Source organism: Lepisosteus platostomus, chromosome 15 (genome assembly GCF_059453375.1).
Source record: "Lepisosteus platostomus isolate fLepPlt1 chromosome 15, fLepPlt1.hap1, whole genome shotgun sequence".
Taxonomy (NCBI): domain Eukaryota; kingdom Metazoa; phylum Chordata; class Actinopteri; order Semionotiformes; family Lepisosteidae; genus Lepisosteus; species Lepisosteus platostomus.
Window position 1 is genome coordinate 19155294 of NC_142625.1, and position 12497 is coordinate 19167790.

General features: G+C 41.7%; 1 long non-coding RNA gene across 4 annotated transcripts in view; it reads right to left on the bottom strand.

The window, feature by feature from the left end:
- Window positions 1-7441, bottom strand: part of LOC148648164 (uncharacterized) — a 32660-nt gene extending 25219 nt beyond the window's left edge. Inside the window, exons 1-2 of one of the 4 annotated variants that reach the window (XR_015926818.1) lie at window positions 5813-7441; window positions 419-518 (exon numbers count right to left, since the gene is read on the bottom strand). This is a non-coding gene — a long non-coding RNA (uncharacterized LOC148648164). Of the gene's footprint in view, window positions 1-105 lie in introns of all 4 variants that reach the window. The other 3 variants (XR_015926817.1, XR_015926816.1, XR_015926815.1) reach the window with 3 other exon arrangements.
- Window positions 7442-12497: the final 5056 nt, after the last annotated feature.

Genomic DNA, 12497 nt, shown 5'->3' on the forward strand with positions numbered 1-12497 from the left:
GTATTCAAAACAAAAGGAAATATGTTTAATAATATCTCTTGTAAGTAAAATGTTACTGACAAAAATAACAGAAAAAAAGCAGACGTAAGTCATTGTCTTACTGACCTGCTCCTGGTGACCTCTCTACTTTAATCTTCAATTGATCTGGGGGTCAGAGCCAGACTCTTATCTAAACACCAGAGCCAGCTTCCTCTGTCAGTTTGTTTAAAAGTGCTGATGTGAATAGCCAGCTGCCTCCCTGGCCCAACCAGAGGCCTCTCCGGATATTATACAGCATAATCTCCACTATGTGTAATCACCCAGATTACACATATGGCAACCCAGGTGCTAGCTACTAATCAAGGGCCACAGTGAATCTGAGAAAATCCAGGCTTTTACAGCTCCGATGACAACCGCCAAAACCCACAAAAGCACTTACTAAAACAGTATCCTCTCCAAGTGTCCCTCTACTCTTCAAGGAAGGTTATGAGAACTATTACAGCTCCAACAGTGGACTGGTGTCTTCTCATTCAGAAATACTGTTAGCAGGAGACAATGGTGACTTGTTTAGTATTTTAACCTATTTGCTTTAAAGTAATATTAAAATAACAAAGGATGCTTTTCTAAAATGCAGGGTTCATATACAGTATATAGACATAGGGGGAGCAGATTGAACTCTGTAGACCGGATGTTGCCAGTTGAAGTGTTGGTCATTGAGTGAGCATGACTGTGATTTTCCATGTGCCACACAATGACTTGACTTGGCAGTGCCAGGAGAGGCTGGGCCTAAGTCGGTCAGGGTATCCTGAGCAAAGCCATGCTTCAGGACCCCCTGTGACTTGTCAATCGCCCGTAAGCTTGCAAAGTTATTAGTGATCCTGCATTGGATGGTTTCTCTGCTGTAGGTGTTGTAGGACTCACAGTATAAAAAGAGGCAGATGGCTGAGCACTGTGTGCTTTGGAGGCACAAGCACATTCTTAGCCAGGATAAACTAAACTGATTGGCACTGGCCATTTGAAATCAGGATGATATAAGAGGAAAATGGCGAGCTCATTGTTTTTGACTCCAAGAGCATACTGTTGTCAAAACACACCGGATAAGGCAGCTATGAACAAAATAATTATTATTGTAGTGCAGTGATTTTTATTTTAAGAATAACAACTGCTTTGGTAGTAAGTAAATTAACGGGATAAATTATTTTCCAAATCACTCACCCAAATGACTGTAGAGGAGCGATACAGCCCCGGTAGCACCCTGTTCACCTTTCCCAACAAATTTCTGTCGGGGAAAATGTCAAAAAGTCTGTTCTACAGCCAACTCCACCAACTATAACGCAGTGCCATCCACACCCCAGGTTCATAGCTGAAAAGGGGATACAAAGACACAGCATGGAATAAACCTATTACTTGTTCCTTTACAAAGACACTGTTGTGTTCCCACATCTGTACCATTACTAATAAAATATTTAAATATATATAAATTGAATGAATGAATTTAAATGCACACATATACATAAGAATGCCTTGAGTTCCATGAACTTAAACTGAGAGTTTATCCAAGATTCTCTACCACAGATTGTCACATTATGCCAATGTTCTTAAAAAACAAGTCTTTCTCTGCTGCACAAGGCCATAAAACCTGCTTTGTGATTGTACTTCCTCACCGTAAGATATAAACAGTGAATTTGCTGTAACTTTTCGGGAACAAAGCTAACCCACTGGGCTGCTCTATCACTACATCACCAGAGATTTGACACCCTGCAGCTCTGCCCACAAGGAAGGTTTTACAGTTGTTTAACAGCTCTCTTTAACGACTCCAAATTTCCTCTTCTTAAGTGCCATGGCCTGACAAGCTTACAAGTGAAACCTTATGAACAGAGCCTCCTGTTAACTCCCTGCCCTGTACTCCTGCAAACAGAGCCAGCCCCAGATCGAACTCCCTGTGATCACAGGAACCCTGTGAAGACACAAGCACAAGGGCATGGTACCCTGGGCTGAATATGTGGTTTCAGAGAAACTCTCCCAGTAGCTTACCATAGATAGAAAAGTGCCCACCCAACGCTGCTTGGCTCTGCTAAATGCCTATCCCCGTTAACAAGAGCACAGGCTCTTTAAAGAGAAGTGTGAAATGCTTTTACACAGCTGTCAGGGAAAACACTGCGCAGTGCCTAGCTGCTGTGGCTTCAGTAGGAGAGAAGCTCTTAGGAAGCTAGGGCATTAATCTGAACTTTGGGAAGGAATGGATTTTGGCACAATTTCCTTTACCCACTGTGCTTTCACTGTCATGGCTCCTTGATTTTTCTTTTTAAGGCATGAAGTCCTCAGCAAGGCATTCTTTCCATTTCCTATTATGGGACTGGCAGCAGGGCACATGGGGAACTAGATGACTAGCAGATTGGTCATTTATAAACTCTATATACTAGGAGTGCATATATCAAGGTATGCAAATAAGTGAGCTTTGTGAAGTATTCGCCAAACACACTTGACAGATGAGGAAGAAGGATTTAGTTTACAGAATGTGTCCCTAGAATATCCAACTGTTTGCAGCCTTTTCACAAAGTTTTGGATGCCTTTGTGAAAAAAGCGTGTTTATGCCTCTTAGTCTCCTGGACTGCCTCTTGGAGCTCATTGTCAACATGGCTCTGCAGCTTAAGTTCCAACGTTGAAAGCGAATTCACTTTACCTGCTAACTTACAGCGCATGTAAATATAGAATGGTCTATATACTGTATAATCGTTATATACACTGGAAAAGGTTTATGAATGCAAAACAGTTTTCAAGATTTTGTTATAGCTGAGATACACTCTAAAGAAATATTTAAGATTTATATAACTAGCCTTCATCCATCTTCAGTAACCACTTGATCCCTGGTCCAGTAGGTCCTAGCACAATTGCACCATTAGCAGTAATATATTTTTTATGAGTGGTTCTAGAATAACCCTTTTGACTCTGGATTTTTCACTTTGCACATCTTCTTCTGTCTGTGTGTTATTTCTGCACCATGTGCTTGTAAGCCGCACTACATCCTCCAAAAAAAAAACCTGATCTGAAGAACATGCGGGAGAAGGCCAGTTGTGACCAAGGCATCCCATATGATGATTTGAGATCACACAATCCTTGACCATTAGAACTCGAAACTGACACTTGTCCTCGGAAGAACCAAAAAACTCAGTGCAGATGGTTTTATAGTGCCGACAACCCCCACACTGGTTAGGGTATCTCTGAGAATCTAATAAAATAACTAAAATGATCAGTCCCTTTATATACATTTATATGAACAAGTAATAGGTTTATTCCAGGCTGAAAAGAGAAGAAAGAAAACACAATGGTTTGGCAGTGGAGCCTTCTTCGGGTGTGAGTGGACCAAAACGTGTTTTCTTCTCTTTTCAGCCTGGAACAAACCTATTACTTGTTCCTTTGGAGCTTATGCTTGCTGACACAGCTACCCACCTGAACTACAGTATATATGTATACATAGACACAATTTAGAAATATAACACTGACATGAGACTTACAAGGCTTACTAAAGAACGAAATGTATTCAAAGACAACTGTATGTGACTGCAATGGAATGTATTGTGAACTCCCCAACGTCATAGCCCATGTGATACGAGCAAAGTACCGTCAGGACGGGCACCCCCAAAAAGAGCTCACCACATAGTATGACCACCATGAATACATACAGGTGCAAATGGCACAGCACGAAAAAGCAGAGCTAACATTCAGAGTCTGAATGAATTATGTTACTCTACTCATGTAGCACCGCTATCAGATCCCAGACAGATCCCACTGGCCAGTGCACGACAGTGTTCAAACTGCAGGTGCATATTTCAGTGGTTGATCGGGGGATCTTGCCACTGCAGGGTTGTCTGCTGAGACTTCACGACTGCTGGCTGGTCATAGTGAGAAACAGCAGATCTGACTAATATGTCAGCTGAGACTGAAAGATTTAGAGATAGGGTAAGCTGATAAAAAGCAACAGGAACTGCAGTTCAGCTACTGAACTGTAAGCCACATCTTATGCAGAACTGCTGTTGTCTTAGTGGTCTCTTATATCCATTGACATCTTTGATCAGTGGAAGTAATGACACAATAGGTTCCAATTGTAATTGTTCTTGGAGGTGTACTTCCCTATTATTAGGGAAATTCTTTAATATTTTGGTAAGGATATATATATATATTATATTGTTACAGGCTTAATTGTGCTGGGTGTGAAAAACACTGATCAAAAGAGTCTTCTGGTTTACCTCAGTTAATTATGTTCTGGGTAAATGATTAAGTGTCAATCAACAATTCTGCAAGACACCATAAGATCAGATGAAGACAGAGAAGAGGAAAAAAGGGAAAGAGGAAAGAGGTGAAATAGAAGATCAGACCACAGGAGGGGACTGGAGCAGACAGAATTTGAAGCTTGTGCCAGGCGAGAGTCCCTACTTCAGGATCATCAGAAAAGAATCCAATTGGAGATACGCATCTGTACCTTGTTAAAGAGAGCTGGTTTATTCTGTGTTTTTAGGGAACTTGAATTTCCCAAGTTTAAGTATACTAGGTTAGAAACCACCATTCCTGCTTTTGTGTGCAGTTTTAGAATAGGGAGATAGGTTCCCATTTATTTTGTTGGTGTCCGGGTTTGCAGAGAGAGATTATCTGCAGGTTGTATCGCATTTCTTTACAAGGCAGTCTCTCTCTTATTTTGGCCTCTATAGGCATTATGCAAAAGTCAAATACTTGGTAGCAGTCTTAGGTTTTTCCTGGCGATCTACACTTAGGTCTCTGAAACTCCTTTTTTGTAAACTTGTAAATACAGTGACTTGTGTGCTGCTGTGTATTGTAGTGTGTGTCATCGTCATTTTTAATAAACATTTCTTCAACCAAGTGTGCCTGAACTATTACTCTTTTCACCAAAGCTGTGCCAGACAAGAATTCACATGCCTCTAATTATACCAGCCGCTTGGGTATATTCTTGGAGAAATCCTTACAAGTTGGGGGTTATGATTATTTATTGACTAAGCCGACCAGTCAGTTGCAGATTTTATTTTTTTTGCAACAATATATTATATACAGTATACACACAGATTCCTCACACTTGTGAAAAGTCTAATGAGTATGCTGCAAGCCAAATTGTAAAATGTAATTGCCTGTAAAGCTTCAGTCTCCTGCTCACCGTTATTTTTAAGCATCAGAGATACAGAGGCAGGGCACTTGGGGATTCCTATCTACTAATGTGAACCTGCACAGCCTGCCTGCCACTTGTCACATCTTCACACAGCTAAGAGGCTTGGCATTTTAATGACATGCTCCAGAATACAGTGACTGTGTACATGTCTGTCTATTGTTTACTGCAAAAAAACCAGCATATTCCAAATTATTTTCAGCATGACATTAAAAGGCCATTTTTATTTCGCTGGTGCCTCAAATTAGAGGGAAAGGTCAGAGTCCATTGGCACATTATGAAGAATGTGTTTTACACTAGACAGCTCAGCATTGTTAATCTAACATTAATTCAGATTTTACTTCAGGGCATCGCGGTAGCACACAGTAAGAAAATATACACTATTTTACATACACACAAACCCTGTCGGTTCATTTTCACTCACAATTTAGAACCTTCTAGTGCAGGTGCGGCAGGAACAATTTCTTGACATTAACTAAAACTCAAGATACCTGAAAGATATTAGTTCAGCAGCTGCAATGTTAGAGCAAGTGCAAAAGTATGGGAAGGCTGAGACCAAAGTCATTAATCTGTACAAACTGTAGCACCTGAATCACTTAACGATCCTGGTTGCCGCCTGTGTAAAAGCAAACATTTTTGTTTTGATTCATGAATATGTACCGTTACATTCCCTAGGTGATATGATGGCCGTCTTGCAAACAGTAACAGAAGCTACTTCTGGTCATTTGCAGAGAACTCTCTGAAGGGCTGAAGTGTGGCTTTGCTGTGGGAATAAATAAATATCAGCACTGTTTGACAAACAGCAGGGAGCCCAGTAGTCACCTGTGTATATAGAGGTGAGTCTAAAACTCTACAGCGTTAAGGCTCAGCAGGCAGGCTGCTACATGTTTCACACAAAGAGAACACTCCTCCATCAAGCCTTTATTTACCTTTCTTTCTTCAAAAAATACCCATCTATATTCACCCCTGCAAAACCTCCAGTTTATTGCAGGTGGCTAGTTCCACAAGGTACAGGCAGTGCACATTGGACTCTGGGATTAACTTGTTTGTTTAAGTCTCTTTCATGTCTCAGTTTCAGACTGATCTGGTTCAGTCAATTCATCAATCGGTCCAATTACCTACACATTCAGTCAACATTATTATTTGGTCATCAGTGGAGGAAGATAAAGAAGGATAGCATGCTTAGGACGCTAAAAAAGGCCAGGTTGAAAAAGACATTAAATAAAAAAAGGATATTAACAGTGCTGTCATAGTCCCTGTAACAGAAACGGACCACTTCAGCTGTCGGCTCGTATTCTCCTTCAATACACAAGGTTCTGTGGTCTGCCTGCCATTTCCCATACTGTCTAGGTCTAAGTGGCAGCAGACGAGTTCGATCCAGTAAGAGACAACCACATGTGTACACATCATAGTGCCTCACAGGCAGACAGCTGCAGCACTGAGTCACAGCGAGAATAGGACTTGGCAAGTGCAACTCAGTTTCTACCAGGGCTTTCCCGCTTCAGCTTTGTATTGGTACACAACCAAAACTGAACATAACACGCATTTCACGCAAGTGTCAAATGTATCCCAGCATAAAAATTTGCAACAACTATAAGATATACAATGTCTTACAAATTCTGCACGACAGAAAACCCAAGTTTTTTCGTCTCAAATGATTTTTCCGGCAGTTGTGCAACGTGTCTAGTCCAGGTGATGTGTGGAACCCTGCACTTCAGTCATTGGGATTGTTCCATCCAAAATAAATCAACTCGTGAGAGAGGTGATTGGGCACAGGTGACAAAGTGCTTTAACTACTGAATGTCGAGCCCTATAAAAGTCAAGAAGGACCAAAAAAAAAACAGAAAGGAACAGACATGCCTTACTTATCAAGAGAGCAACACCTTGGGTGAACTTACCAGCAGTAGAAACAAGTGGCCTTTAGCAGTCAATTAAAGTCTTACACAACTCACCCTCATCAGGGCCTGTACCACAAATGGTACAGCAGCCACCAGCAGCCATATCACCCTGCAACTCACAACTGACAACCCACTGAAGCTCAGCAGGTGTGAGCCTAGTCAGTACCTGGATGGGAGCTCCTGGGAAAAACTAAGGTTGCTGCTGGAAGAGGTGTTAGTGGGGCCAGCAGGGGGTGCTGACCCTGCAGCTCACGTGGGTCCTAATGCCCCAGTGTAGTGATGGGGACACTATACTGTAAACAGGCGCCGTCCTTCGGATGAGACGTAAAACCGAGGTCCTGACTCTGTGGTCATTAAAAATCCCAGGGCGTTTCTCGAAAAGAGTAGGGATGTAACCCCGGCGTCCTGGCCCAATTTCCCATTGGCCCCTACCAATCATGGCCCCTCTATGAATTGGCTTCATTACTCTCCTCCCCACTGATAGCTGATGTGTGGTGAGCATTCTGGCGCACTATGGCTGCCGTCGCATCATCCAGGTGAGGCTGCACATTGGTGGTGGTGGAGGGGAGTCCCCGTTACCTGTAAAGTGCTTTGAGTGGAGTGTCCAGAAAAAAGCGCTATATAAGTGTAAGCAATTATTATTAAATGTGCAGAACAATACTGTAATTGTAATTGTTGTGCTCAACAGACCATTCGATGAGAAGGTTGCAGAGTCTGTTCTGTTCTGGGCAGGAGAGTCTAGTTGCTACAGAACTCCTCCTGTAATGATTGATGATAACCTGGCTGAACAGCTCTGCACTGAAAAAGTCCAGGGATCTCACTGCTGCCTTTTCTGGGCACTCCTCCCCATGTTTCAACACTCCCAGCAGGAAAACTGCATCCTCACTTGTGCTTGTGCTAAGGCGGATTCCTTGCAAGATGAAAATGTCACAGTTCTGATGTTGATGCCCTGCCTATCAAACCTGGGCCCTGTTATGCATTGATGGTATGAACATAGATGGTGTTTCTCCAGTTACAGAATGTTACGGTGTCCCCACCACTATACTGGGGCATTAGGACCCACACAGACCACAGGGTGAGCACCCCTACCGGTCCCACTAACACCTCTTCCAACAGCAACCTTCCAGGTACTGGCCAGGCTCACATCTGCATACCTTCAGTGGGTTGCAGAGTGATATAGAGTGATTCTACCAATTTGGGAATTAATACAAATACAGTAAATACACCTTAAAACCTTATAAGGAACACCTTTCAGTGGTCTTTTAAGAGTGGTCCCCATAAATTAAGGGAATGTGAACATTAATTAGCCTTGGCCATTTCACACTAGAAAACAGAACCATCTAGGCAGACCTCTAATTCTGCTGTGTGTATAGAAAGTTACGGCTTTATAAACACAAAGTGGAATTATAAGTCTATTTACAAAGGCTGGCAGTGAAATGGCCAGAGCCAATTAATACTTACATTCCTACAACATATACAGTACATATATAATATTCTTTCTAGTGATCTCAGTGTATAAAGTTTTATCACTTTACAAAGTGCTAAAGACTGCAAGGTCTTTTGCAATACTGAGACACACTGGTAGGCACAAAAACAAAAAGACTGCAAAAAACTCTCCACTTGTCACTTTTTGAACTTTACACATAGAACAAATGTATCTCTTAATGAGAAGAGCTGTAACTACATTGAAAACAGCTTTCCAATCAGACACTTTAAAAGGAAGTCAATACACCACCCTTCAGCTACATTAACGACTATTTTTGTGTATTGTGACTAAAAGAGAACTGAATTGAATAGAAGTGAAAGAAGCTATCATCACATCAAAGCAGTTTAATTTAACTATATTTGTTTTTTGTTCCATCTACGCAAAGCTGACTTGAATAATTTAGGATGTTTATATTTGTGGGGAGTTACGTGCTAAATTCTGATAGCATCTTGTTCTTAAAGTGCGAGTTCACTGAAAGCTCTTTGCAACAGTATAGTAGTACTTTAATTACCAAACATACAGGGATTTAATACCAAGGAGAAGTTTTTAAGCTGTACTACTTAAAGAAAATGCATTGACTGTATGTATGTAGTGACGGTGGGTTTACACTTTAAAAACCCAATGAACACGTCTTATGACTTTGTACTGAGATTCGCTGTCTAGTTTGTTGATTAAATAGCAAACTGTTTAAAGGCTCAGTGGCATGAATTCTACACTCTGTAATACTCAAAACTTTACCGAGATGAAAAAATAAAACGGAATCACATCAGACCAAGTTATAATATGCATCCAGGCCCGGGAGCGAGGACTGCAGTGTTTTGGCTCATGGATAAGCAACGCTTGCACAGCACTATAGCCTACAAACATGTGGATGGACAGTTTCTACATGTATGTGCGTATGTGTCACGTTGGGGGAGCAAGCCCACGGAGAAGATAGGGGCTCTGTCAGGGGGCAAGAGGAGGGTGGGTGGGACTCTGGGCTAAGTGCAGAGGGGAGATAAGGAAATCAGGAAAAGAATCAACCCAAAAGAACCCCCCAGTGGCACTGCAGGGAGTGAGTCGTGAACTGGACAAGTTGTTTTTCACTTACATGGGGGAGGGAGACTGGAGCAATGTTTATCAGGGCTCTGCAGCTCTTAATCAAGACTAACTGCTGGAGCCTCCCCCCTCCCAGATTACCTCCAAAGACTCCAATAAAGTTTTAAACAGGCTTTCTCCGTTTTTTAGACTCTTGCTTGAAACCATTACTCTAACCCTAACAGATTATCATCTTGAGCACCTGAACAATCTTGCATGTTTTGTCCAGAGAGGGTTAAAGCCATCCTACACAGTGTATTGAGAACATTGCGCATTGAATGCCTCGCAGAAGGATTTTAATCCTCAACAAAGAACACCACATACATGCTAAAAGAAATGATTGGTAGCGATCATTCCAAGCTGTAGTTTATTCCGATACAGATGTATCCACACAGAAAAACTATTTTAAGAACTATAGTGCACAAAAAATAAAACATATTGCTTATTCCCATAGCTGCCGATTATGGTTCACTGCCTTGGCCCCCAGACACTAATTGTTGCAGACACAGAGAGATCAAATAACAGATCTCCAGACTCCAGGCACTCTTGCAATACAGTATGAAGCTAAAGAGTAACACAACGCTTACATACTGACTGTTAAAAACAAAAGCAAATAGTGACCTTGTTTTTAGGAAACTGAAATAGTTCAGGAAAATTATCCACAAATTACCATCTTAACATCAAAGTGCACTTATTCATAATACAAGGCAATGTATATATGGTAGGACATTCAGTCATACTGGTTTATTATAAGTCAATGCGATGTCCAGTTATCTTACACTTTCATTTAGATGCAGTAAAAGTAATATTAGAGTGAATCTACAGGGGACAAATTCAAGTGTGAGAAAACCACTAAAAACAGTTTGATAATCTGCTTTTCCATCAATTCCACCTAAAATAATTTGAAAAATGCCCTGTTTAATCCATGTTGGATTTTTCCAGGCAACACCGAACTGAAAATTCTCACAAGTCCTTCAATAGCTAGGACTAGTAGTTCTGGCCCTGGCATCTAAATATAGAGCCTGCAGAAACAGATAGCATCCAGCCCACTGACATTATCCAGCCCTGGGGGTGTCAGGAGCAAACTGTCGAAGAGACAGCACTGTGACACGAAGGGCTGCAAATAGCCAAAGCTCGTAAGGAGTGAGAGAGAGGCCCTGTTGGGCACTTACAGACAACAACACCCCCTCCACACACTTCCCCCACTGAAACCGAGTTCTTGTTTTTCTTTTTCTTTGTGACAGCTGGAAAAAGGGAGGGGTTGATGTGAGATTTAGCTTGCCACATTGCAACACAATTACGGGGACAGCAGACATACTCTAGGGCCCTATTGTCACCAATAACCCCTATGAAAGCACACAGTATTTTACAAGGCAGCTGCTGAAGCCCAGCTCATCTGAAAGCACTTGTGTTTTTTGCTCCAAATACTGTCACTCCTCCATGCAGAACCAGTTCCTGTACAGCAGAAGAACAAATTAGCTTCAGCCTTCCTTCAGTGTGACCCGTTTCCACCCCCTTATTGTGGCATACATAAATAAAAGTACTTGCAATTTTCAATACCTATAAACAGATGGTTATATGGAATTAGCAGGTTAAATAAAAAGTATTCTCTCAAAATAACAGCCATTAAGCATTTAATTCTAAAATGCAATTCTGAATAAACTTTAGTCTTCCATACATACTTGGTCGCTTGCTGAATTTACTCCTGTAGAAAATAATTTACAATTTCTTTCACAATGCCCAGAGCAAACAGCGCAAAACCTTTCATAGTGGCCTTTAAAAGCTTTTACTTCTGAGCACAATTAGGTGTAAGTAGGTGCCAGTGTACACTATAAATACTTGAAATGTGCAACAGTAGCTGTCTCTTTTGTATCCTATGGAAACTATGAATGTCACAAAGGAAAATGACTCAAACGCAAGAGAAAGAAAGAACCCCAAGATGAGACCGGCCCTGCGTACTGCAAAACCACCAATGGTGTTTACTCATAAGTGTTAGCTGCTGACTCAGCAGAATCCTCCTGGGACTAGAAGACCCTCCTGTTCATCAAGGGTCTTCAACGTCGTTAATTCAAGCTGGAGAATATGGGGAAAATTCATCATAAAAGGCATTAAAACAGACAGCAGTGAATAAACATTTCAGACCTTCCTCTAAAAGGACCAAAAAAAGTCAAACCCTCAAAGCACTTACTTTAGGAGCTCTGCTGTAATTCATCTCTTCCCGACATTGCCTCAGATACTCTGTGTCGTGTCTCCACACCACGCTGGTGTCATTACTAGGCCAATGTTTAACACCCCAAGATGTTCTAAACATAGAATAAATGAATGCCACTTAAGATTAATGTTCTGAACAATACTGACCCAAGTCCTAGTCACCCAGCAGACTGATTGTAGAACATTACTTTTGTCATATCTCGCAGCTGAAAGAGACCTTAAGGACAGTGATCTTTCAGCAAAAAGTCTCAAGAAAAAGTAAGAAGTATTTACAACACTCAAACATTGACAATGCTTATAGTCATCTTGCATGATATTCTTCAGATGGAAGGGAACCTAACCGAGCTCTTCTGTGCAACCCCGATCCTTCCTGCTGTGGTATATAGTGTTGTCACAGGCGTGTTCTCTGGTGAGAGCCACAGACGTCTGCCGTCTTTGCTCTGGGAAATGCGCATGGCTTCGGCTCACAAAACTGCCTGCACATTCTGATAAACCAGGCCCCAACGTCCCATACCCTTCTGCCTGCACAAGGCCCAGTGCGATAAGCGCACAACTCGGGGCAACCAAAACGCACCCACACGAGCAGGGCAATGTCTGCATCCTAGAACGACGTGATGTACTTCACGTACTCCGTTACGCTCTTACCTGTTTCTTTTCCAACAGAGAGAAAACT